General features: G+C 39.7%; 1 long non-coding RNA gene across 5 annotated transcripts; it reads left to right on the top strand.

Moving 5' to 3' along the window:
- Positions 1 to 398: 398 nt before the first annotated feature.
- Positions 399 to 26,205, top strand: LOC137183354 (uncharacterized). 5 transcript variants are annotated; one of them, XR_010928457.1, is made up of 5 exons: positions 3,055 to 4,249; positions 8,316 to 8,505; positions 8,604 to 8,763; positions 25,045 to 25,184; positions 25,511 to 26,205. It is a non-coding gene; the product is annotated as an uncharacterized lncRNA (long non-coding RNA). The 5 variants fall into 5 exon arrangements; XR_010928456.1 differs by having other exon boundaries at positions 25,508 to 26,205; XR_010928459.1 differs by lacking the exons at positions 25,045 to 25,184; positions 25,511 to 26,205 and adding exons at positions 17,409 to 17,509; positions 17,616 to 19,688.
- Positions 26,206 to 26,593: the final 388 nt, after the last annotated feature.

Here is a 26,593-nt window from a genome sequence, read left to right as displayed (position 1 = left end):
GGACAACCACAGTGTAAATCTTCTCCCCTGAGGAAGGAGATTCAGGATGTGGCTTTGAAGGAAAGCAGAGCTGTGTGTGTGTGTGTGTTAGAGAGAGAGAGAAAGACAGAGAGAGAGCGCACACCCAACACACATGTATGCGTATGTGTTGGTGTGTGTCTGTGTGCATGTGTGTGTGGTCCTGTTAGCGGGGTGGAAAATTATTTTTAAGTTTCAGTTAAATATTTGCTTTTTCTTCAAGTTGCCAATGACGCTTTTAGAACTAAAGTAGGGCTTAACACTGGTGAGACGTCTGTGAAAACTTAGACAGCAATGTTAATGTGTGATCATGTGAATAAGAAAAAGCAACAACAACAAAATAAAAACAACAAATTGCAAGCAATTAAAGTCATGTTTATTTTCATCACAGGAGTGATAGAACATTTCCCCATCTAGAATTTACATTGAGAAAATACACAGACACAGCTGCAGACATCACAAATGAGTAACTTGGCATCCATAACACGATGGCAAAACCCAAACAAAAATCCAGGTTTGTTTAGTCAACCTGACCAATACTTTGCATTGTGGGAAACTGTTTAGCTAGGTTTCATTGCAATACGAAGGTTGACGTACTCTTCCATCCTTGTAAAGAAGGTGCTCTCAGAGATAGCCTTATAGGAAAACTTTCATGGTGTTCCCACAGTGCACTGTTGCGTTTGTTTATTTGTTTTACCTGGGATAGATTACAAACCGACAAACCACACATAACTTATTTCCATCAACTATACAGATTTTTAAGCCTCAGCACTGTATTGAATGACTTGGTAAACAACAGTGAACAACAGCAACATGAAACCTATGATCAGAGTTGTGTCACAAGGCAGCCCCCCAAATACAGCCAGAACACGAACCCTGTACCTGAAACAAAACAGAACTATCAATAAAATTAGTGCTGCTCATCTATAAAGACATCTGCATGCAAAAAGATGTAGAAATGTAATGAAAGAGCCAAATTTGTGGGATATGGTGGATAGTGATATCAAACTCGGTTAAAAGTACAGCCAGTCACCATCTTCGAACTTGAGAAAAACTGAATTGAAACCGAATTTAAACCTGAATGAACTAAATTAGAAAACAATACTCACTCACAGCATACCATCTCTGTTTTCTAGAAGTTCTCTTGTTCACACATGTAACTTTGACTGTTGCAATTCCAGTCAAAAAAATAAAAAATGACAGTCAAAAGAAACCTGGTATGATACCTTGTGACTCTTAGATCATAACTATAATTTGCTCAATTATTTATTGTACCTGTGTAATTTCAAACTTCTAAAAGCATCCTAAAAAATCAACTTGTCAGTTTGAAATGTAGGGCTATTGTTTTTAGTCTGAATTCACAAATATTTTAAGAGCTAACACAACCTACTAACTGTGTATAAAGTAGGGGAAGTCAAGGGGATCCTAAGTCAAAAGAAAGCCGAAGTTAAAATGAAATATCCCTGTTCTCTTCCTTTATCAACAGTATGTTGCCATTCATTCCGTATGTCGAGATAAGGATGGTAATTTTTTTTAAAAACAATCTAATCAAACAATCTTTGTTTATTCAATATTTCAGTTTTTCACTGCCTTTACCGAACACCACTTCCCATCCTCCCTAAACTATTGTGCATTCAGTGTCACAGCTCAACAAAAGAGGTGAGTCCATGGGCAAGTCGAGGGCTATGTTTGTAATAACAGCAGGACAGAGGATTGAATGGTGTAAACAGTTTTAGATAACAGAGAGCAGAGCTAAATTGTTGAAAAAAAATAAAGAGAGTGTTGGTGAGTTTTATGGATATGGATGATACCAAGTTACCATGATGTAAGTCCACACTGCCAATTTTTCATGGGTGCAGTAGTTCTTTGTATTATAACATAATTTTTTTTTTTAATTTTGTTGAAATCAGTTTTCAATTTCTACAGTTGTTGAGCTTTAAAGTCCCTTAAGACAACTCCAAATGACGAGGAATACCGAGATGCTCAGGAAAAAGCTTTTTTTTCTTCTTTCATCACAGTCCTAAAAGTGTCTGGTGCTGGCACAGTTGGGTCAAAAATTTCCCAAAAATGTAATGACATTGAGCAATACTGAGTTTTTTACCATGTATTGTCTCAAATGAATATAGTTGGTTGGCACCCATATCACCACTAACAAGCAATCCAGTAACACGTAAAATCTCTGTCATATGGCCACTGGGAAAATGCAGCTATGCTGAGCTAAAGAACTGGGAACATCTTACTCACTAGTGGTTAGATTTATGGGCTACTTTGAACAATGTGTAATACTGTGTAACAACTCAAACAAAAAGTTTCCTCTAGATTTTGGCCGGCTCTAAAAAAGTAAAGTTTTCTTCACAGCCATCACTGGACTGCCTAGTGTAGGCCTATGGTTTACAGATGTGTTGCATGTCTGAATGGCAGAGGTTCATAAAAACATTTTGATGTTGTTATCCAGTTTGCTCAGAATTCCCAGACCTGTCCCACAGAGCAGTTTGCAAATATTCAAAATTGTCAGTGTTGATTCAACCAGAGCAGTGGTGCTTGTTATTATGTCTATCTTGCAACACATCCTCATAATTTGATGACCATATTGGTAAATTGTCCATGCACTCCAGAATGACCCATAGAAGCATTTTCTAATATATCGCCTCTCTTGACAGTAATTGCTAAATTGTTACAAATCACTGTTTAAAAAAATGATTTAGCAGTGACGGGAAGGTTACTTTTGAAATGTAATAGGTTGCAAATTACTAGTGACCTTGTTAAAAATGTAATAAGTCATGTAACTATTTTGATTACTTTTTGATCGCATTTCTAACAAATGTTTCAAACTGTGTAATAAAGCTGAAAAGTCCCAAAAACATACATATAAACCAGGCAGTGTAAACCTCACAACAGTACTCAAAACCGATTACTGTCAAACTTTTATTAAAAGTTCTTCAATATAACTTAAGATCAGAATAAATAACAAAATCAATTAAAATATTTGTCATGAATGGAGATTAAACATAAATATGTAGCCTACTGGATGGGCACCAAGCAAAATAAATAAAGACCATGGTGGGGCGGGAGGTACTTAATTTTATGTGACTGATTGCAGTTACATTAACTTACCTGTAGATGTTTCCTCAGGTAAAATTGAGCATTTTAATGTTGATAGCATTTTCACTGCTGGTAAACAAACTTTACTCTGTACAGTAATGTTAGAGCCCTTTTCTGATTTCAGAAGGAAAATATTGTTGAATTTCCAGCACTGAAAGGTGTTCTTGTCCGACAACATGGCCACCCGCCTTGAAATGGTCAGTTGGTCACAATCATGGCAGACTCAGGTTGGCTATCGCAATGATTTGATTGTCAGACGAGAGGCGGTGCAAATTAAACAAGAGAACTAATCAAAAACAACGCTCAAAATTTGAGCACATACTGCCAAATGAATGGAGCCTGTCTAAACATAGAGACAGCTCCTTGTAAGCCATCCTACCCTTGATGGTGTTGCACTCAAATTTGCCAATGGCTTTGCTGACCCGTGTTGTCCAGAAATATGCGAAAAGAAGGCATTCCTGCAAGGTGAAAAGATGAAAAACAACAGAATGAATGTTATATTCTGCATATAAGCCTATTACCAAAAGAAGAACATATTCAGATGTAACCTCTTTGTAATCACCAACATTTTGATTAGTAACTGTGATTTAATTACATATTTTTCTCAGTAACTGTAATGGTTTACAATTACATTTATTTTGTAATATAATTATGCAACACTGTTATGTGTAACTAGTTACTCCCCAACACTGAGGTTGGGGTACAAAAACCACTTGGTTAGGGTTAGGGAAAGATCATGGTTTGGGTTAAAATGATCACTTGAAACATGGTGTGGGTTAAAGTTAACTTCTATAAATTTAGGCAACCTTCATCGTCATGGCAAGACACAACGACAATCATAGTTATGGTTTTAAAAAGACTGTCCCGAGTTGCGGTTGGAAACGTGTCACTTGTGGTTGGAAATGGGAAGCGAACAACAGTCTCCTGCAGCTAAGTCCACTTTTTGCCATCTCTTCACCACCTCCTAAGACGGAAATTTGTCACCTTATATTGACGACATCTGAACTGCGTCACTTCTCCGGATCATAATTACTACAGCTACTAGATGACGTCTGTTTTTGGCAACTGAATTTTTGACCTATACTGTCATTTTTCTTGGGAGAACAGGCTGCTATCTTGACTACTAAAAGTAAGTCAGCTAATGTTTGACTCATTTTAGCTTTAACGTGTTCACAGTTAAGTCTTGAATCTATGAGATGTGGTGCATAGAAGCAATTAAAGGATATGGTTGGCAATTTTCTATAGTGTTCTTACTGTCAACAAAGCTCATGTGCAGAGCCAAACCAACAATGACTTGATTCTACATACAATTATTGTGTGCGTATCTAAAGCCTGATATATCTTAATGTGTAGACCTCCATTGTTGTCCAAAAACTATGAAAAACATGTCAGTGAGCCACACCATTGCGCTGGGTGCCATGTTCCTTGCCCTCCAAAGATTACAGTCACGTTAGTTTGTTTAGAAACAGCTCCAAAGACTAATAATAGTGATCATGTTTTCAGCCTCTGGAGAGTAGTTCCATGTACAGCAGATGCCACTGTGGATGCAAGGGAACATGGTTCCGTTTACAGAGCTTCTCTAACTTCTTGTACTACATATCACAACTTCTTGACTTGTACTGAAGTTCTTTACGGTGCTTAATTATTTGCAAAACCCACACACATAAAAACCAGGCAAGCGCACATGATACGAGCGCACAGAACAATGTCCATGAGCAAAAAAACATCCTTGCGAGGGGGCATTTTTGCTCTGCAAGCGCACAGAACAGTATCTATGAGCGGAAAAGCATCCTCCTGAGAGAGCATTTCTGCTCTGCGTGTAGAAATGCAGTCCCACAAGCACAGGGCTATGACGAGCTCAACCCCCCTACGTGTTCACAATTGCTCAACACCCGCTTGCTCGTTAAGTTGACTTTTGAGACTTTGGAGGCAAGGACAGAATAGACAGTCTGCTCCTTTGATTGGTCACTTTGAATACTGACCATGACCTTCGTTTGGCTGTTTGGTTTGATCACAGACACAGCTGAAGACAGGCAGTTGCCTAAGAGAACGAAGGGAAACATAAATATATGATACTTAGCGGCTGATTCTCCGTTTTTTTACCACTTTATGAAAAAGTGTTAGATATCGTAGTCAAAAGTCGTAACGCTGTTTAAACCCACTTTCAGATTTGTGAAACCTTTATTTTGCCTATGAAAAAAGAAAAAAGGGCGATTCATTGCTGTTTCTCCATCCAGACCACATTAGACCAGGTCCAGATCAAAAACCACTATACTTAGACTTGTCAAATCTGGACTAGATTACCAAGGACACTCCAGAGAGTCATTAAAACACAGATTCAGATTTGTAAAACCTTTTTATTATATTTGTGAAAACACAAAAAGGGTGATTCATAAATCTGAAACTGTGTTTTAATGACTCTCTGGAGTGTCCTTGGTAATCTAGTCCAGATTTGACAAGTCTAAATATAGTGGTTTTTGATCTGGACCTGGTCTAATGTGGTCTGGATGGAGAAATAGCAGTGAAATCGTCCTTTTTCTGCTTTCATAAGCAAAATAAAGGTTTCACAAATCTGAAAGTGGGTTTAAACAGCGTGAAGGCTTTTGTTACGATGCCTAACACTTTTTCATAAGTATAAGTGGTAAAAAACTGAGAATCAGCTGCTAACTATCATTATTTATGTTTCCCCTTGTTCTCTCAGAAAACCGCCTGTCTTCAACCGTGTTAGTGATCAAACCAAACAGCCAATCAAAGGTTATGGTCAGTATTCAAAGTGGCCAATCAAAGGAATGGACTGTCTATTCCATCCCCGCCTCAAAAGTCTCAAAAGGCAACTTGATAAGCGATATGAGCATTTGCGAGTGCATAGGGAGGGTCGAGCTTGCCCCATGCTATGACAAGCACAAGCGTTTTTGCGTGCAGAGCAGAATTGCTCTATCACGAGAATGCTTTTCCGCTCACGGATACTGTTCTGTGCACTTGCAGAGGAGAAATGCTCCCTCGCAAGGATGGTTTTCTGCTCACGGATACTGTTCTGTGAGCTTGTATCATGTGCATATGCATGGTTTTTATGTGCTTGGGTTTTGAGACTAAGTAAACACCATAGTTCTTTGAGAATCTAACAATGTAGTACAAAGAGGATGTTATACATAGCACAGCAAGCTAGCAAAGCTCTAAACGTAACCTCACAGAGGAATCTAGATACACACAATACTTGTATGTAGCATCAATTCATTATTGAGTTGGCTCTGCACATGAGATTTATTGACAATAAGAAAAACTGAAAATTACCAGCCTTATCCTTTAAGCTTTGGGAAGGTAAAAACTTTTGACATTGACGGAAATATATTATTAATTAGCTAGCTAGCATTTATATTGAGATGTAAAAAATACTAACTAATAACAATAATAACTGGACTCAGCATCATCATTGACTGCTTTTTGTGTTAAAAATCATGATCATTTGAGTAGGAAAAGTCACTAGGCATAGTAAAGTAGGGCCAAAACTTAGTCTTGAGAGGTGCTCTCTGAATCTTTGTGAATGTGCTCTAAACAAAAACTCTTTGCTAAGAAAACAATGACATTTATAACAATTCTATAGAAATACTTATCGAACATGGTCTGTGAGCTGTAACCTTTTGCACATTATGTAGGAACTAAAACAAACATGTGGTTTTTGAAAGTAGCCAAAGAGGTTGAAATGTTTGTTTTTTACAATAAACAACATGGCTTAAGAATTGTTGGTCAACACAGTTTGTTTCCACAGTAGTTTCCATGTCAAGCTGAACAACTGTCTTGGCGCAGTCACATTGTGAGGAATTCACCCACCACGCAATGTGCTGTTAAGCCAGTGGGTTCATACATTTTATAAAGAGTGACTCCTCACTGGTTGGCTGGATCTTTTTATGAAATTGACTGTGTTGACAAAAAGAAGTGTTAGTTTCCACATGATGCATAAACATAATTTTGGACTGTAATAGATGTCCATGTGAATGGTAGCAAAAGAAGAATCAAATCCTAAATACGTGTACTTTGTGTAAGGTATCCTACTTTTAAGATATTATTTGGTCACGTTTCACAGCAAGATTCGCATTATCAGGAGTGGTCACAAATGAACTAATGAAAGTAAGGTACTTGTAATTAGTGGCAAGAAATTCCTGCCTAGTCAGTCAAGGACTACATGGTGGATAGTTGTGGTTTGAAAACAGATTACAACTTTATTAATTAATCAGTATCTAATGATTCCAAGATATGTATAAATCTGAACACTGGCCACTTTTTCAATGCATCGTTCTTGATAAACTTGAAATTATTCGCTAAATGTTATTAATTAATCAGTACTATATTATTGTATGTATGTTGCTTAACATGTCTGTGCCCTCTAAAGAAAGGTAGTACATTATACTGAACTGTTACTCACAATGCATCATTACATCTCGATCACTTTACCATTACTCACCGTTTTAGTGTACCCACCAGTCGTCATCCTTTCCAACTGGCAAATACTTCAGTTAAACTGAGGTTTGTACCAGTTCATTAATGACATAATACAGAGACTTTGGGATTCTCCAAACAGTATTTAATCATTATTTTTAGAGCAAATTGACAGTAATACACATATCTTGGTATTATTAGATATTTTGATATTATTAGCTAATCAACCCACAAAGACTGCTGTGGTGAGCTACAGCTCCATTACACACTGTGTTTGTTTACTTTCTCCTCGTTTTCACCCACTTTATTTTACAGCAAGATAAAAGTCTCGGTTGTGGTTGTGTGCCATTTATAGATGTTAAGAATTAATCATTGAGTACTGGCTCAGCAACATACAATTGTATGCAGCAGTCTTTTCTTAAGAATTTTTATCATTACTAAGTATATGCTTTTCACGATGATGAACTACTCTGGATTGTTTGTGTGTGTGTGTGTGTGTGTAAAGTTTTACCTATTATTTTAATATAATTTGGTGTGAGTAATTTTTTTGGAGAATTATTCAAAGTTCCCTCATGGAAAATAATTCCATCAGTTTTATCATGCACTTCATCACAGGTGTCAAGGGCCTCTTGTATTTTCAAGATAGTAATCAGTGAAATCAGACGAGAGCAACAGCCACCAGCCTGCAGGTCATGTATACGTGATGTTTAAGGAAACAACTGAGATCTCTGTGGCAAAAATGTTTTCCACCTACCCCTCAGTGGCTGGAGCGCCCTTTGCTCAGCTCTCCCTGAAATCCCCACCTGCAAGAAGAGCTACCAACATCTACTCTGCCCACCTACTGCCAAAGACTCCCAGGCTCCTCATTCCAGCGTGTCTCTCAGCACTGACTCTCTTATCCTCCTGTATACTCTGCCAGAAAAGCACCTGAGGGCCTGCACTCCTCCTCAGGTATTTCTGCTGAAAGCTATAATAAATCATTTGCCTTTTGTGTCTTGGCTTTCTGCCTATTTTGCTAATGTGTTTTCTCTCCTCTATCCTGGTTTCAGAGTTGAAAGAAGCCTACTTTAAATAGGTGAAGGAGTGTGCTAAGACAGATTCAGAGCTTGCAAGTGATTCTTGCTTCTTGTCATCACTCCAATGCCCCATTTCCACAGGCTGAATAGCACAGGAAGCATAGTGCTGGAGACACATTGTGACAAGCAACAGGTAAAAGAGAGGAAGAGGAGGGGAAAAGGCTTTTGTCAAAATGTAGTAATTGAATATTTGACTTATACTGTAGTCCTTCACTGATTTTTGTTGCTGTCCACAAGTGTTTTGACCATAGCTCTATATCAAATGCCAGTTACTTCAGTTGTGGTAAGGTGACTCTGCAGGGAAGAAGGGATAGTGTTTATTCAAGGGGGAGAATTTCACATTTTGACCAAATTGACTCTGTATAGAGAACAGCTCAGCAGGCCATGTAAATATCAAAAAGGTTTAATGAAACCATGAGGGATGACAGTTTCCAAAGTACATATTATCTATGGATTGGTCACAGTGGGAAACCGGCCCGCCATCCGTCGGCATTGCTTTGGTGGCCAGAAAGTCATGAGCGATCATTGGAATTTTTTGGTCAGAGCTTCGTGCTTGAGCCCAAGCCTTCCTGACAGCCCCTTCCTCACTGTGTCATCCCCCATGCACACATTGACACAGACACATGCACTCATGTACGCACACTTGCACACACAGTTACACGTGAACAAACAAACACACATGCACACTCTGCCATCCAGCTCAGTGGCTTGGAGCTCTTGCAACGTTCCTAAATCTGCTGCCTGCATTCTGGGTCGGTGGGAGCGGACTTCCTGAAAACAATGGAATGGACTAATCTGCGGATTTGCCAGTGGATTTGATAAAGGCCGATGTTCTAAGCCAAAGTTTCTCTGACCTCTTGTTAAAAACTTCTCATCTCTCCCTGCCCATCCCTCCCACCCTTGTTCTTTTTATGAATAGAGTGAGAGTGGATTACCAGAGGTGCTGTGTCTCTAATTAAACTCTTCTCTCGGTTGCATCCCCCCTTACTTCTGTCCCTCCATCTTCTGTCCCACATGCACCCAGACAATCCCCGCATTCTCTCTTTCTTTTCTGCATTTTGGAACAACGGCTATTTGTAATGAAAAGGCTCATGCTGATGACTCCCAACAGGAGTAAAGCACAGTGGTGTCAGGGTTACAAGTCAAAGGTCAATCCTCAGAGGTCAGGCGGAGGCTAATAAGGTGTTTTGTCACTTAAAGAAATGTCTAATCTCCCTGAGACTCAAAAGGATGCATCTTTCCTTTGGCAAACTTCACAAGTAGCCGCCAACCCCCTCCTCATTCTCCATCTAACCTCCTCTTTCAAGTCCACTCCTCTTTGTAGTCCACCCTTTGTAGTCCTTTTCAACAAGGCAAAACTTTCCAAAGCCATAGTTTGTCTAGGATTAATTTACGGCAACATTTCCTAAATCCCTTCTTTCTATCTGCTCATCATCTCTCATGGAAGGCTATCCAGTGCCAGCCTGTTTGAATAGCTAACTAGTTGTTTCCCGTGAAACAATTAAAATTCCAGCCTTTGGCCTGCACTATGGGAGCTGTCTTGAAACATAGGAGCTTGGTCGGGCACAGATGCAACTTTGCTGACAGGAGCCCACTTGATGAGGGTATTATTTTAATGGAAAAGAGTTGCCTATTCATTACGCGCATGTGGCCATCACTGAGACACAAAGCACAGATAATGACAGGAACCAAGAGCTGGCAGAGTGCCAATTCTGCTAAAAACTTTGCCCACTCGCCAATCTACGGTGCTCCTGACTCAACCAGACAGCTGCAGACAATAAAGTGGAAAACTGGCCTCCTTTATGGTCTTTACTGAGCTCACAAACATCACATTTACATATCTACTGTCACTCATTAGTCTTGTCATTTATTTGACTATATAATACAATATCTTTTCACTCCAAAACCAGGAGTAGATTTTTTTTTTTTTTTTTCAACTGTGATAGCCTGCTCGTGGTTTTCACAGCCTTTCCCAGAAATAGATGCTGCTGTGCTGACAGACTGTAGCTGAAACTGCAGAATGCATTTGGTGTTCTTACGCCCATGTTTCCTGTTTACTGTATTATTTTCTTATGTGGTGCTTACTTCCTTATGGGTGGGCAGTAGTATCTTTGGATACATTTTTTTGTGCATGTGTGTGAGTGTGTCTGCATGCTTGTGTTTGCTTCAAAGCATCTCTCTAGAAAATTATTCTCACTACTCAGTAGATACCATTTCTACTAACTGAAATGGAATTTTAACGCTCCCCTAAAATTGCTAACATTTGTGTGAAATGGTGTGAATGTGTGTTTGTCAAATATGCTTGGTTACTCCTAAGAGGAAAACCACAACATTAGGTCAAGGCCATGCGGTGTGTTGTGCCACTGATGGTGAAGAATGTGACATATTGAGGACAAACAGGCTTTTCCACAAACAAAACTATGGGGAAAGCCCACATTCGTGTTTTCCAGTTGTTTGTGAAACAACCACACTGTTATTGTTTTCCTGTCAATATGAATTACAGTAGTGTTGGCCTTCTCTATAATTGCCCATTTCTCTATGAAAGGAATCCCCGGACATCTTTAGACTTTGCGAAGGGAGTAATTCATCGAATGAGTTATGAATGTCTATAATTATAATAATCATTTTGGTTTTCAAAGAAGAATATGTTTTTGCAGTTTTAGCCATTTCTTTGTAATGCAATTTTATATGCAACATTACAACATTATAATACAATGGTATTGTAGGGCAGTGCATATAGTTGTAAATAGCATTTTGACATGAGATACAAAAGGGTTTTGATTGAATGTACCACAGATGTCCTGCAATTTGTCAGTATTTTCAGTAATGAAGCAAGAGCAATTCTGCTGGGTTTCATATTTATTTTACAGAAGTTGTTCAGTGTTCGACGTTGTAGACACATAAAAGGCAACTGCATTGTAACCAGCTTGAGATCTGTTTGGAAAAAAATGTAAGAGATTCTATGCTAACTGTACATTTGTCACAGTAAAGCAGAATGTAAAGCTTTTGCATGTGTGCCAGTTGTAGTACTTAGACAATGCTAAACTTATTCTTATTCAGAGAGATGATACAGTTTTTATGTAGCTAAGTGGTTAATGATATATCCATTGTTAAAATAGCTTCCTTTTGTTGAAATATCCACAGCTACAGCACTGATGAATAGTAAACACTATTTCTTTACATAAACCTTGCTGTGACAGACTTGGATTTGGTACACTGGATGCTTAATACCTCTATCAAGGAAAAAGAAAACTAGCTGTCAATGCACATTTAGCATTTTTACTGGGAAAGTCGAGAGATACTCTGAAGACCCATACAGAGTGCAGAGCCAGGAGAGGTTCACTGCTATTCATATGGGATGCAAGTGAATTGGACCTCAATCCATGGAATAGTGGGTGGTGCAGGATAGACCAACAACAGGAAACAATGGTGGAGGTGAGAGTTGAAAAAGTAAAAAAAAAAAAATTGGAAAATGAGGGAAAATTTCACCATGAATGATTTCCACCATTTTTTGTCACCAGCTGTGGAAGAGAAGATCATTGTTGTTGCATCTGGGATTCTTCTTTTGTATGACTCGTGTCTCAAAGATAACATACAGCCAAAAATTAAATGCTGCTTGGCACAAAGTGACAGCCCCAGTGATAAGAGAGAAGTGGTGAAGACAGTGTGATTTGTTCTCTGTTTGTTGGTCTTTGGAATAATAGGAGTCTCTCCCCAGGGACAGATATATAGCAAACCCAGGCTCAGGGCCTCCCTTGTGCCTTGTTCTCACCCTTTCCCTGATTGAAAGAATATTATTGGTATTAAAAAGGTTACTGATTTTCATGGATACAATCATTTCATGTTTCCTCTTCTTCCCTGACATGAACCTCTCACAGGGACAACCATCTCTTCCTGTCTCTACCACTTTTCTTGAATAGAGAATTCTTTTCTCATGAGTGTCATGGCCAAATGTGTTTGTTGGTACAATCATCTAACAAGCGAGTTGCTGCAGCGGGGAAAGTTCATGTATGTTAGTAACAACAGTGTTACTGTGGATATCTGGTGGAATTTTGCAAAGAATGTTTTAGTTTCCCTTATGTGTTTTTACTTAAAATGTCTACTGTAATAACTCTTTTTCATTGTTTGATTCGGGCTCGAACACAGGAGTTTCATCTTCCTTAGCAACAAATGTGTTCAGGTGCGCAGCAGTGGGCATTTGCAGTGGCCAGTTTAGTGAATAGTACATTAGTTTGTAGTGTGCAGATGGGCCCATTGACGATGATAGAAGAAGCGTTTTGAGGGTATTTGTAAGTTATTTAAAAGTATATAAATATACATGCATGTTTAAAAGACACATCATTTTATGTAATGTCTTACATCTAAACATCATAGTATAACTGTAGCCATTGGGGGAACTCTTAGTTGGAGGCCACAGGCAGTTTCCCATCTTGTCAAATGATCCAAAAAGTATGTCCCTGTCTCTTGCTGGTCAACGTACTATAGTTCAAATTCCAGGCTCCTGAGTCAGTGAAAGTGGCTATCGCTAGGCATAACTCTACACATTTTCAGGCTCAAATCAGCATTAAACAACTTACCGCAACAGTACATGTTTTACCCAGTAACAAAATGTTAATGATGAACTGTAGAACCACAGATTCTTACACAATGCGATGTGGTTTCCTTTCTGAACGCTCTGTCTCATTTGGCAAAGAAACCTCTAATAAGGTCTGTTTTTCTCTGAATTTGCATGACTATTTTAATACGATTTAAGATTCTTGTGATGAAAAATTATGTTAATGTCAACCAGTTGTAAAATGCTTAGCAGTCACAGCCAGTGAATCTTTTTTAAATCCTCTGTTACATGTTTGAAGTGTAACGTAAAGAGTTCCTCACTTCTTACAGGCAGCGGCTAGATGGTTGTTCCTCATTGATGTTTCTCTGTGTGGTCAGTTATTTCAACGGTGGGTTACAGCTGCTCTGCTTTTGCCGTGGCTCCCAGGCTTCTTGCGCGTCCTGTGGTTTGGTATCACCCAAAGGTGTCTGATGCATTTGGCCGTCGTGCTCGGGTGGCCTGCCCTGCGGTCGCCCTCTGTTTGGGTTTCTGCTTCATGCTCAGATTAGCAGCTATCTCCACTGGGCTCTGGCTTTTCCTGGAAGCTGGCTCATTCATTGAGTATTTGCTTATGTTTCAGTGCGAACTGGCACACTCTTCCGTGTTCCAGATAGCCTCCGCTCTGAATGGTTCAGCTCTGTGCCAGAAGCCATTGTATACTTCTCTAAATCTCCAACTATTGACTTACAGATTCGACTATGGACGGTACAGCCACTTAAACCTGTATCTCATCTCTTCGAACATAAACAAATTTCTAAATCACATAATCAAGTATAATAACATACAATACTTGATACAGAGATTATTTTGTTTATAAACATGTATATTATACATTTTTGGTCAATATATGTTTGTGTGGCTTGTTTTAACTCTGGATAACTCGCTGTGTATTTGAGCAGTTTACCTACCGCTGCTTGTGTGTGCACTACTATTTGTGTCTATATGGTGTTTGTTGTGTGTGTGTGTGTGTGTGTGAGAGAGACTTCCACAATTTACAGGTTTTTATTATCAATATATCTTATTGCATATGATTGCATATACAACAATCTCTAGTAATAATAAGGAATGCCATACTCAGAGCTCAGAGCTTAGCATCAGATGAAGCAATATCAGTTGCGCCGGCAGACTCGAGTTAGTGATACCTCTCTGGAGGTTTCACCACACAACTCAAACATGATCAATCCCAATAAAGCTGTCATATAGAGCATAAAGATTTCTTCTTTACACCCTGCTCATCTCTCAAAAGCATTTTGTCAAAAATCAGTGACATCTCTCCGTATGATGTATACAGCTTTACAACATGCCCTGCTTGTAAGGTTATTCCGTCTCTAATGAGTGTATCTACTTGCCAAAACTGCAAAAATTAGCGGAGATGATTACACTGCCTTTTTGCAAACTCTATCTGCTAATCTCTTGTTCTCTCGGTTTCATTTACCCTCTGCCTCTCTGTCTGCTTGGTGGGAATACATCATTGTCTCAGCAGCTAGTGTGTTTCAGTCTCTCTTTGAGTGATAAGTAGAACCCATGAGACGTGCCAAGTGCTGTTTCCCAGAAGTTTACCAAAGGACATTGCAGCACCTCTCTTGCTCTTGTTGCTTTCATTGTGCTTATTTGCATTCATGATTAGTCTTGCTCTACTTGAAGTGTGGCCTCATCCCCGCGGCATGAGTCCAGGGCTTTTGTTGGGGCTCTTATAATAAATGCAAAGCCTGGCTTTCTTGATTGGCTCTATCATTGTCTCGTTAGCTGCTCTGTGGTTTCCTTCATTTGGACCAGTATACAGAGATGCAGAGGCTGCTATTCCTCCTCTCCAGGATAAGATAGATAGACGGATGGACATATAGCAGTAGATAGGTAAGGAGATACAGTTGCATAGATTCTAGTTACAAAACATGAGCTTCCAGTGAGCCAAGACTAAAGCTAGGTATTGTTGGAAACTTTCCAAACACCAGTTCTAATAAATCAAATTCGATACTGGCTCTCCAATGTTATTTTTCATGACATCTTTTATGTTATTGAATAGACAGAGATTTAGATATGTAGATGAATGAGAAAGGCACAGATTGAGGGAGAAAGAGATAGAAAAGAGGATGTGAGTGAGGCAGTTGCCTGGCAGAGGTAGAGGCGGGTTAACGCAGCGGCGGTCCAAGCCCTGTCATTCTCACGAGAGCGCTGCTGGTTTAGATTTGGAAGCAGGGGCACAGTGCCAGGGGCTCTTTTCACCGGGGATGAGCCACTAATCTGAGTTTGTGTCCCACTGATGGGGCTTCCTGACCAGTTGAGGATGTTGTCATCATTGGTTAATGTTGAACTTGCTCACGGGGGGTCACATGAGCCGCTGCCAAGCAGTCGCTGCAGGCAGGGTGGGAGAGGAAGGGAGATGGAGAGAACGGTAATGTGCTGGTGATGTGATGGACAGAGGTGTGTGGCCTGGGCACTGCCATTTTCCATTCTAAATGGAAAAGGCCCCATTTATGTTGCACACAAGCTATTTTAATTTGATCTTTCTTTTTATATTTTAATTATTTTTTCTTCATTGTTGTTTATCAGTGACATTTTGGCAATTGGCACCATTATTTTGTCTTAAAATTGACTGTAACTGAGAATGAAAATAATACCATATATTAGTATTTCTCTTAGAAATTAGATGTTACAACTACTTTTATTTGAGCGCTACTGTAGCTCTTTACAGTTAGAAGTCCTTGCAGTCAGAACGGCCATTATACAGGTTCCTGATTGACTGACCAGTGAATACCGGTTCCTCTGTAGAGTTGAGAAGTGGAAGGAGCCATTTCTATGGTTCCAATAGACAATATTAAGTGACTCACAGTTGGAGCACTTCTATAACTGCTTGGCATGAAACTCTTCCAAATTTATCATCAGTACAGTCCATTAACAACTGCATTAGAAAATATCTTGTTCAAGCCTTTGCACAATAAAGTTTGCCATGATGTGCAGCTAACATTAAAAGTGCAATATGCAAAAGATTTTTTATTTTCTGCTGGTTTATACATTCCTCTCTCAATGTTAATTACCAGCATACGCTCCCAGATATACTGTAGAATGCACTGTCATGGTGGCAAGCTGTTTGTCTCTGCTTATGGACGGCATCCTACTCAAAAACCACTAATGGGCATTTGCAGCACTAATCTAAGGTGACGTTTCTACAACAACCTGCACTAGAAATGATAAATAAGTAAGTGTGTGGAAGCTTCCCTCTTCCATTACAGCTCTCAGTGCCAGAATGAGAACATTTTGTGTAAATCTCCTCCACTGGGCAGACTTGATATTAGGAAAGACATGTGTTTATTTAAAGAATCATGGAGAACCAGGTGGCTGGGGTTTGCCACATCAGGTCAATTCAGATAGTCTGTTAAGTTGTCATTGAAAAGTGTAATAAACTTACTTTCAAGCACTTTCCTGTGGCTGTCTAAACAGCCTTGGATTCATTTATTGTCTTATATGGCAAATCCTACAAATCTGGCACCTCACTGGGCAAAAACAAACAGTAGAACAGTATTTTCAACACTGTTTGACCCAAGTCTGCTCCAGAGGAAGAGCGGCTACAGTAGAAGGGCTATATTTACTCTCCTGGTTCCAGCTGAGAGCTTTTTGAAAGGAACCAGCTCCTGCACCACAGGAAAGGTGTCATGGTTTAGCAAGGTGTGGGCACAGCACATTCCTGGCATCACATGCCAACCCGCGGGTGGAAGCCACCCTGCTACCGGCCCTCATGCGGCTGGTGAATGGAGGCTGTTGGATGGTGAATGAGGAGCTTCAGGGATGGGTTCATGTTGAGGTAAACAGAAAGTGTGACTCACTGCTAGTCCAGACAAATGCCACCCGAGACCACAGACAGATAAGTCTGCCACACTGTCTGTCAGCCACAGATGATGTAACAGGGATCAGACCCCCTCCACACCCACCCTCCCCAGCTCTCCTCTCCTCCACTCTGCTGTGTTTGTCATCTGCCTCTTTGCTGACAGCTTGGTATAGGCCAGGTTAGACCAGTCCAGTCACCACAGAGCTCTCTATTCCCTCTTCTCTGTGCCTCTTAGTCACCTCCCAGACTAAACCAGCTGATTCCTGCTTGCCACTATGATGCTAAAATAGTTGCATTATGTGATTGCCATCTGCCCAGCCAGACATGAGCTGTGTTCAATAAATTGTGTTCTTCTTTTCAGCATCCCAGACACCATGCTTTAAGATACAGATGTGAACTCAGCCTGATGTTTCTCACACACCATTTTCCCTCCAGCTAAGTGAGGTGCACAGTAGCCCAGAGGTGTGTATTTGGTTCAGCAGTGCTCACATTACCTACATGCTTAGCATTCATCTGTCAGGTATAGGGAGGAATGTGTTCACAGCAGTCTTGGCTCATTGCATCTCAGATATCACACCACCACCATGTCTACCAGAATAAACATTCAACAGAAAGGGAAAACATGCTGCTGTAATTCCCATGGGAGAAAATGAAGGAGGGAAAACCTCCCTCTGCGGTTGTGGTGGTCGTGCTGACCTCATGGAGGACCTCTTGGGATGATAATTGAAGGAAGAGGTCAGTTTGGTCGCTTTATGGCACCTCATCAATGTGGGTGTATATTGAAATAAATGAATGCATGAATGGTTGTTCATTGCCTGCTTACCACCGGTTATATAGTGTAAATCGTCCATTTTAATTTTCCATGAGGGGTTTAGCTGCATATTTTTGATACAGTCAGACATGACCTGCGAACTGATCCATCATCAGTTGATGAGACTGAGCTACAATTACATGGGCCAAAGTTTTCTTTCTGAATATAATCAATTTGACCAACTAGTCTGTCAAAAGTGACATGATTGCTAAATAAAACAATCAGATAAGCTCTCTTGTTGATATGATTCATATTAAGCAAACAAAAGGAGAATGTGACCGATATGTGCAATACAGCCAATCTTTCATTGCACTATAGGCAAACTTTCGAAAAGTTTTGAAAAACATGAACCTGCGTCAAGCTGCGGCACTTTTATTGGTTTATTGCAATGCTTTTGTACTGATGCAACAGTTTTACCACGACTATAAAATTTCATACTACAGCGTAGTACGGGCGAGTACATTATAGTCTCTTACGACATTTTCCTCCTCTAAAAACGCTCATTAAAATCCTTACACCGAATCAGCTCCTTTATTTCAGAAACATATAGTGTTAGTGTTTATCAAATATGCATTTTTATATACAAGATACAATTCTGTGAGGGAAATCTTCCAGATACCTTCATTTCGTATTTTCAAAGTCATTCACAGATTAATTCTAACTGAACCAGTCATCTAATCGTCATCCAAGTTCAGCAAAGTCCTATAAAATATGTTTTAAAAGACTTTAAACTCTGTTTAATAATTTAGGTTTTTCCTATGTCATGACCAATATGTTTGACATTGAAAATTAGGCATCAAATTTCCATATTGACTTTGAAAATTGAGATCTTACCAAACTCCATCCACTGATGAAGATCATGTGATAAGGTTCAAAGCTCTGGAATAAGCTAGTATGTGGACCTTGAGTTAGGATTGTTTTGTCAAATTGTGAATATTGTTTTATATTTTTCAGCTAGAGGTAATGAATATGTTTTTCTTCTTCTTACACATTATTTTGTGCACTTAGTTTGACCTAAGTTTAAACTTCTGTAAATAAATAAAAGTGAAGCCTGTTTGCTTCCTCACCAGTGTGTATCCATGTTGTTACTGTATTTTATGTCTGCTCAAGCACACACACCAGCCCAGATGCATACATATGTCTGCACATCCCCTCTATACGGGATTATGCCAACACTTCAGCAATGCAGTGAAAGTGTATGATAGGGGGTCTGGAAGCGGTCGCAGCTGGTTGTGTGGGTTACCATCACAAGCTGGGCCGGTAGGATGCAGCTCTCAACACCAGTCAGCAGAGCTGCTGAGAGGGGTCCTGGAATTTACACGCATAATTATTACTCTCTTCTCTATGGCTTTAAGAGGCTCACTGTATGGGTATGTGTGTGTGTGTGTAAGACATATGATGGCATGTGTATTTGTCTTTGTGTGGTTTTGTGAACAATGTCACGTTCAATTGTATCAGCCTCACTCACCTCTTCACTAATTCGTATTTTGGTTTCAAGCCTCCACATGTTTGTTTTGACAATTCAGCGTGGGAAACACAAACATACAGTGAACTGCTACCTCTTTATTTGTGTTTTCATACCTACACGAATCCTCTTGTATTATGAAGTATCACTAACAGGCACTGTCTTGTGTTGCTAGAATACATCATTAATATACTGCCTTGAGAGTGGCCTTTGAGGTAATCTTGAAGTTGCTTGCTCTAACACTAGGTGTCAGTGTCGTGTCTGGCTCTCTTGGTGCCGGCAGCAGACTTTCCATCTTCACTTTATTACTGACTTTGAAATGCTCTTACTGAACAACTCATTAAACGAAGGAGACAGAACAACAGTTATAGATGCTCAGATTCAAATTTCACTTTTGCAGATCTTGTTAGGAAAGAAACAGGGAGCTGACAGTGTACTGTTATGACTATTCGTTCCACCATATTGAAAGTCCCTCATACAACAAAGAAGATGCAATAAAAAAAAAGTGTTTGAAGTTTGGTGTTTGCTGATTAATTCATCAGTTAAGCCTGTATTCTTCTTTGTCTCAAGTTTTATGAAACACCCTATAAAAAGCCAAACACATCTTTAAAATAAAATTCCTCTATTAAAACTCATTTATAGATTAATACAACTGGTTTGCATTCCTTTCAGAGTCCATAAAATACAACCACATATCACGACCTATTTGGTAATGTACTGTTAAAAGAAGTTAATCATTAAGTGGGGAAGTGCATGACCTGGTGAATGTGCTATTTTTAAAATACTCCATAACACACGGTTTCATTGAATAGACAAAAGCCTGCACCTCGACCTCTCCTAGGTCATCTCAATAAAGACCTTTGTGTGCTGATAAGGACTGAGGAGAGCACACTCTATGATGTCTTCATTACAGGAAACAAAGCAGAGGAAGATGGGTCTGCACAACATTAGCGGCCCAAACATGAACAACAGCATCTTGCACCAACAAGGGGGGCTATGTCTGACCTTCCACATCTGACCAGAATAGACCGCTAATATACTCCCTTTCTTGCCAGATGTCTTCGTCTTTCACCCAGTTTCACCACAGCTGTCTCTTTCTTATCTTCTCTGTTCCCCTACTTTTTTGTTATCTTTAGTTTAATCACTGAGGAGTTGTTTTAGGCTCAGCAACTTGCTGGTAGCTCAGTTCATGATGATTATGCAGATTAGTTCACCCTGACAGGGTGGTATTGTTACTGGAACAAGGAAGAGTGTTCCCGGTTTTACAGATCAAACCAGCCTCAAGGCATTATAGCTACCTCAGAGCAATTAAATGTAGCATTTTCAATTGAAGGTGTGTTCATGGTGCAGGTGGTGTGTTGAATGTACTGTATGTGCATATTTTATGTCTCCATTTTATGACTCCATAGACTTAAAGCAGAGTAGGGATTTCTAATACAATTTCACCTACTTCCAAGGTGTATGGAGAAGGAAAGAAGTTTGAAGGGGTCAAGACTTCAGCAACATTTGTAGTATAAAGAACACCTTTATTATGAGACCATAATACCATAATAAAGTTGCTGTTTATACTAGAGGTGTTGCTGGAGTCTTGACCCTTTCTTACTCCATAGACTTAGCAGTCATATTCCTCAAGAAGCACAATGTGCATTTGCATTTACGCATTCAGCCAAGCAGGAGCTGCCCCTGTTAAAAGGCAGTGTTCACCCCCATTCATCCTCATCTACTTTTCTTCAGCAATGCGCATCACAACATGGCTTAATCCAGAGATTGCACCCAATTCTTCCCCCCACTAGTTCAGTTTAGTAGTCCTTTCCCTTGAGCATGCCACTGTTGGGCAGTAGTATGGCGTCTGTCTCAACTGACAAGCCCCGTCTTCCTGATGAGAAGGTTATGTCTTCTTTCTCCACTGCGGAGAAACAATGCGTTTTTAAAAATAAGGCTGTGTTCCACACTGTCCTACAGATGCATTTGCAATTAACTGGATGAAATGCTGTGTGCTTGGGTGCATTGGGGGACACATCACAGTGAGTGCCGTTTATTCTCCCTAAGTTAGCGAAGTGGGCTAACACAGAACTGCATTCATAAGCATGAAGCGTACTCAATGCTTTACTTTCCCCTTGATACTTTTCATCTCAAGAAATCAATGGATACATATCATAACTCCACAGGCAGAGACCTTTAATTAAAGGGGCACAACATCGATTGTACACATGAAGATCAGTTTACTCATTATGAGGAGTACTACTCAGTCTGTGAAAACCCTCATATCATGTCTTCTCTGGATAGATAAGTCTTGTCAAATCTAAAAAAAACAAACCCTGATGATGTCATGAGGGGTCATCTTGGATTAGCCATGAGACATAGCAGAAAGCCTGCTTTATGAGTTGGTGGTGTGGAGTTTGAAAGATACAGTATGGACATTTAACCAGCAGAGACTGTCTAACCAAAGATGCTATTTAGTTGAATTATGGTAAGTGTAGGATCCAGCTCTTTTGGTGCTTGACCATCCTAGGGACTAAAAGTCACGATATCTCGGCCTCTGCTACATTGACCGTTCTATTTTTTTAAATCTGTCTTTTCCACAATCCCCAACTTGTATAAGTACAATACTATACTATAATACCAAAGTACCCCCTTAATGATTGTATGCCTCTCAACTAGTCACTTAAATCTTGGATAAGAAGTGGATAGACTGGGGTACTTAATACATAAGGCTGAACAGGCTCATCTAAGCATGTAAATCTACTGTTTATGATCTACAAGGATGAGTTGTAAGTAGTGGGGTCTGCCAGTGAATACATGTATGGTTATAATATGTAACAATTCATTTAAATTGGGGATTGTATGTAACATGTATTGTCTTGACTGCCTATTCATATTTTGCAGATTAGACAATGACCAAACCTATAAACTACTCCATTAAATCAAATATTTTTGCTTCTAAGCATCTGTATATACATGTATGTGTATGAGAGACAAGGAGAGGTGGTGGCTAGTGCATCTCTCTCCGTGAGGTTGTGTAGTGCAGCCGACGTTCCACTGTGATGCAGCAAGGTGTATGATATCTGCCAAGGAGTAAGGTAAATGCTCGGTAGCCATGGCCACCAGGAAATGAACCCACATAAACAGTGTTTGTTTTTGAAACACATGTACACTTAAGGTAATGGCTAATCTCTTATCTGAAGAATCACAAATATGTGTTCCAAGTTTAAAAAGACCGTGTGGATCCATGTGGAGTGGAGTGCCTATATGGAGTAGCATGCTTTGCGCGTCATAGAGGAAATTGCAAGATTATGCCCTAGTCTTGGCCAGTAGTAATTACTGAAGAAGTGGCCTATAATCTGTGGTTGTTCTGTGATGTGTGTGAGCATTACTGTGATTGTGTGGAGGCTGGGATGGCATTGTTGCACATATTTTTGTACTCTTCTATAAAGGTTGTTTGTGGCCAATCAAAAGCGTATCATACGCACTTCACCTTTGAGATAGAAATAGTTTAGATGCAAAATATGATGTAAAAAAATTAAAGCTACTCTTATAATGTGGCTGATTGCAAAAAAAAAGTGTTGATAAAGTATAAAACAATATATTAAGATCCTTATGATAATGTTTTTTGGTTTGTTTTGTTTTCAAAGATGGAAACTGATCATTGCATAAGTAACATACATTTCGGCTATCATCTATCATCTACTGGAAGGGAAATTGGGCATCAGTTTTGGAATCACATAGACTAGTAATTACAAACTAATACCAGATAAGCCCGGGAGCCCAGGAACAATAAAAGCCCCTATTTTAAAGTCTCACCTTTGATCTCACAAGATCACTGGCATACGTTTAAATACTCATCAGTTTTTCTTGGCTCTTTCTTTCTCTTGCTTTCGTCACCTTTTCTCTTGGCACCCATTTTAACATCAGGATTAAAGCTTCTCAGAAATTATTAATTAATATAAAGTTATATTTACCAGCCAATCGTAATTTTTGTGTCATTAAGGCCTTATAAAACCCTTCATTTAGAGGAGAGCACCTGCTCTACCTGCCATCAGCTCCTCATGTGCTGCGTGCAGCTGCTGCCTTGGCTGGCCCATCGCTGGTTCAGTTCCAGGCCCTGAAGCCCTTTACCATCAACACTCACTCAGAGGTACCACATTAAGGTTGGTGACAAATGACCCCTGAGGTCATGGCACATCATAACACCACATCATAACACCTCACAGCAGCTCATGACAGCTCATGGCAGCTCAGAACATCTCGTTCCAGCCAAGGCTTTGATGCATGCCAGTCTTATTAACCACAAATGGAGGTTGAGTGTTGGATGCGTCTGCTGGTGGCGCAATTAGGGATTTCCCAGGCAGAGAGGGAAGGTCATTAGGTCAAAACGGAGCTGAAATTAAAGGGAAAGGATGAATAGATATATTTGTTGGGCCTGACACCTGTCTAATTTTGAGTTGCAACCCCAAGCACATACAGTACCAGTCAAAAGTTTGGACACACTTTCTCATACAAGGGCATGGGAAGGTGTGTCCAAACTTTTGACTTGTACTGTATGTCATATCAGAAGATGCTGCACACCCTACTTCAGTTAAGAGAAACTCGTAATGTGCACAGACAAAGAATTTATTAGGAACACCTGTGCAATCTAATGCAATCCAAGGCAACAGCTCTGCCATAAATTCTACTTTTACAAAGCCTATAAATTTTCAGTTTTTGTTGACATTGTCAGAAAGGTAATAATTCTACTTTATGTTTATTATTGAGGTCGTAGTGGGTGGTGGTGGTGGTGGTGTACTGGAGTGCATAATATTGAAAATGCTCATAATATTTTGTCCGTTTATATGAACTATAAACTTCTCCCTTTTAGTTTCTTTTCTCAAAGGAGAACACAGGACATGTGATTTACAGAGCATATATTTATGCAGTAGCAGCAAAAAAACATGAAATTTGAAGTCTTCCTTTTAATCTCATTCATTGTTTCATTCCAGTAGTACAAAGAGGAAACAATAGAAGAAGTTTAGCCAGCCAAATACTGTACATTCTGTATTTGCAATTTTGCAATTGATATTAACACGTAATCTGTTGAAATTCAAGCAACCCACATAGCTTTGCTCTACTTTGTGGAATTGACATTGTTCACTTATACAATGGGTCAGGCGGACAGCACATTTTAAGCACACTTCCTGCTGAAATGCTGTCTCTTGTGCTTATACAACATTACAAGGGAATAAATTGAACTACCGCATTTTTTTATTCAAAATAGTTCCGATTTTGAATAAAAGGAGACAACCCTAGAACTCATTTCCTTTGAACTGATCTGTGGACACTGTGGACAAGATAAGTGATAGGTGTAATGACCCACCTGATAAGACTGGCCTGTTTAGTTTTTTGCATGCATATATGGTGTGTCTAAATTGTATGTTTTCATGTTGATTTTTATCTTTTAGGATAGTACTATATTAAAAAAAACTTCACTTACTTACTGTTCACATAGTATAAACTCAGTGATTACCTTTTCCTGCTGCTGTACTCCTTTTACCCATATCACCTGCTTGCCAGCCCCACATGCTTCATGGGCCTTGTTTGATTGATTATTGTTCTACATGAAAACAGAATGGCTGAAGTGTTGCTATGGAGTGGAGAGGAGAGTAAAAGAAGGATATAAGAGTAGAAAGGGGAGCGTTTTGTTTGAGAAACGCTCGAACTTTCAAAAGACTCTCTTTCTGTCTTTAGACTGTCCTGTGTTTCCCTTCCCTGCGTGCTGATTTATGGGCTTGACCGTTGCTGGGATACGGACGCGCACAGTGGTTCTTCATCACTCTGACTGGCCAGCAGTGCCAGAACCTGGTCTGGACACAGAGCCAAACACTAATGTGAGTACAAAATGACCTGAAGTAACTGTAACCTAACCTGCCTGTCTTAAGAAAACACAAGCAATAGCCAGTGTGCATGCATCATGTCAAAGTCAGCACAGATTAGATCAATAACTCGATCAAATAACAATCACCAGCCAATAGACTATTGTTAAGTGACCTGAGTTTACATCTGCCTGATATGGATACAGACTCCAGCCGTAGACTACTGCTCTCTTGCTACGCTACCTATCCGCTAACACGCAGGCTAATTACCGCATAATGACTTAATGAGAGCTGCGGGTTTGACTCAGCAGGAAACAACTGTTCTGTTTTACATCCAGTAGCAGGCTCCTGCAGCATGACTCACCCCTGCTTGGCCCAGTCCTTGGCTCCATGCACTGGGAGACAGTGCACAGGCCTGCCTGCCTGTCTGACTGCCTGACTGACTGATTGACACAGAGAGGAATGAAGGGGGCATGTGGTTTAAGAGAAAAGGTGGAATTAGGGGTGAGATAAAGTACAGTTGTTGTTATTGAGACTTGAAGGGAAACAAGGGCTTTAGACAGGGGTCAGATGTAACTATAAGGTTACTTTCAAATGCATTTGAATTTTTGTTTTTTGATTTCTCATCCGTTCATTGACTTTAATACACCAAAAATGCAAATCCTATTGTTTAATAATGAGTAAATGTACATTTACAAAGACTTATTTTGTCTATGAAAGGAATAATGGATAATGTTCTTCCTCTCAATATTTAAAAGAATGTGATTTCATTAAAGTACATCAATACAGATAAAACTGTTTTTATGTTGCGGCTACATTATCTATACCTGAATTTCCTGATATTCTCAATACAAATGCACATAGAATTAAAAAACAAACAAACAAACAAAAAACTATTACCCATAACATACTAAGAAAACATCCTATCAGTCGATCCACCTCCTGGCGGAGAAAACATTGGGTCAGGCAATGTTTAACCTCTAAGATTCTATAATCCTTCCTTAATGCTGGCTCACTCTTCCACTTAAATGGTTTGCATGTCTGAAGCTAAGCTGACAAGATGGAGGTATTGACATGAATCCGGCAATAAAGGGCTGCCGGCTCCAGTTCGTAATTCCCTCTGAGGCCAGTTGGCTTATGCAAATAGTAGACCACCCGTTACCATTGAAGAAGGATTAGAAACCCACTGTAATGAGCCTGCAGTCAGTCAGTGAATGACACGTTTGGTTGGATGAAGCAGAATCATTTTCATTGCCAAATTCAATAAATGGTGCAGTAAAGAGTTTACCAGTATGTTCATAAACATGGTGCAAGAGCAACAGAATCTCACATACAAACAAGCTCTATTACCAGTTGATTTATAGCACCACGTTCATATGATTTATACAGACAGCAGCAGTCACTGCACCTGCGCTGTTTGTTTT

The sequence above is a fragment of the Thunnus thynnus genome, chromosome 5 (genome assembly GCF_963924715.1).
Source record: "Thunnus thynnus chromosome 5, fThuThy2.1, whole genome shotgun sequence".
NCBI classification, from domain to species: Eukaryota; Metazoa; Chordata; class Actinopteri; order Scombriformes; family Scombridae; genus Thunnus; species Thunnus thynnus.
Note: the sequence above shows the minus strand (reverse complement) of the source record. Positions and strands in the feature narration are given on the sequence as shown.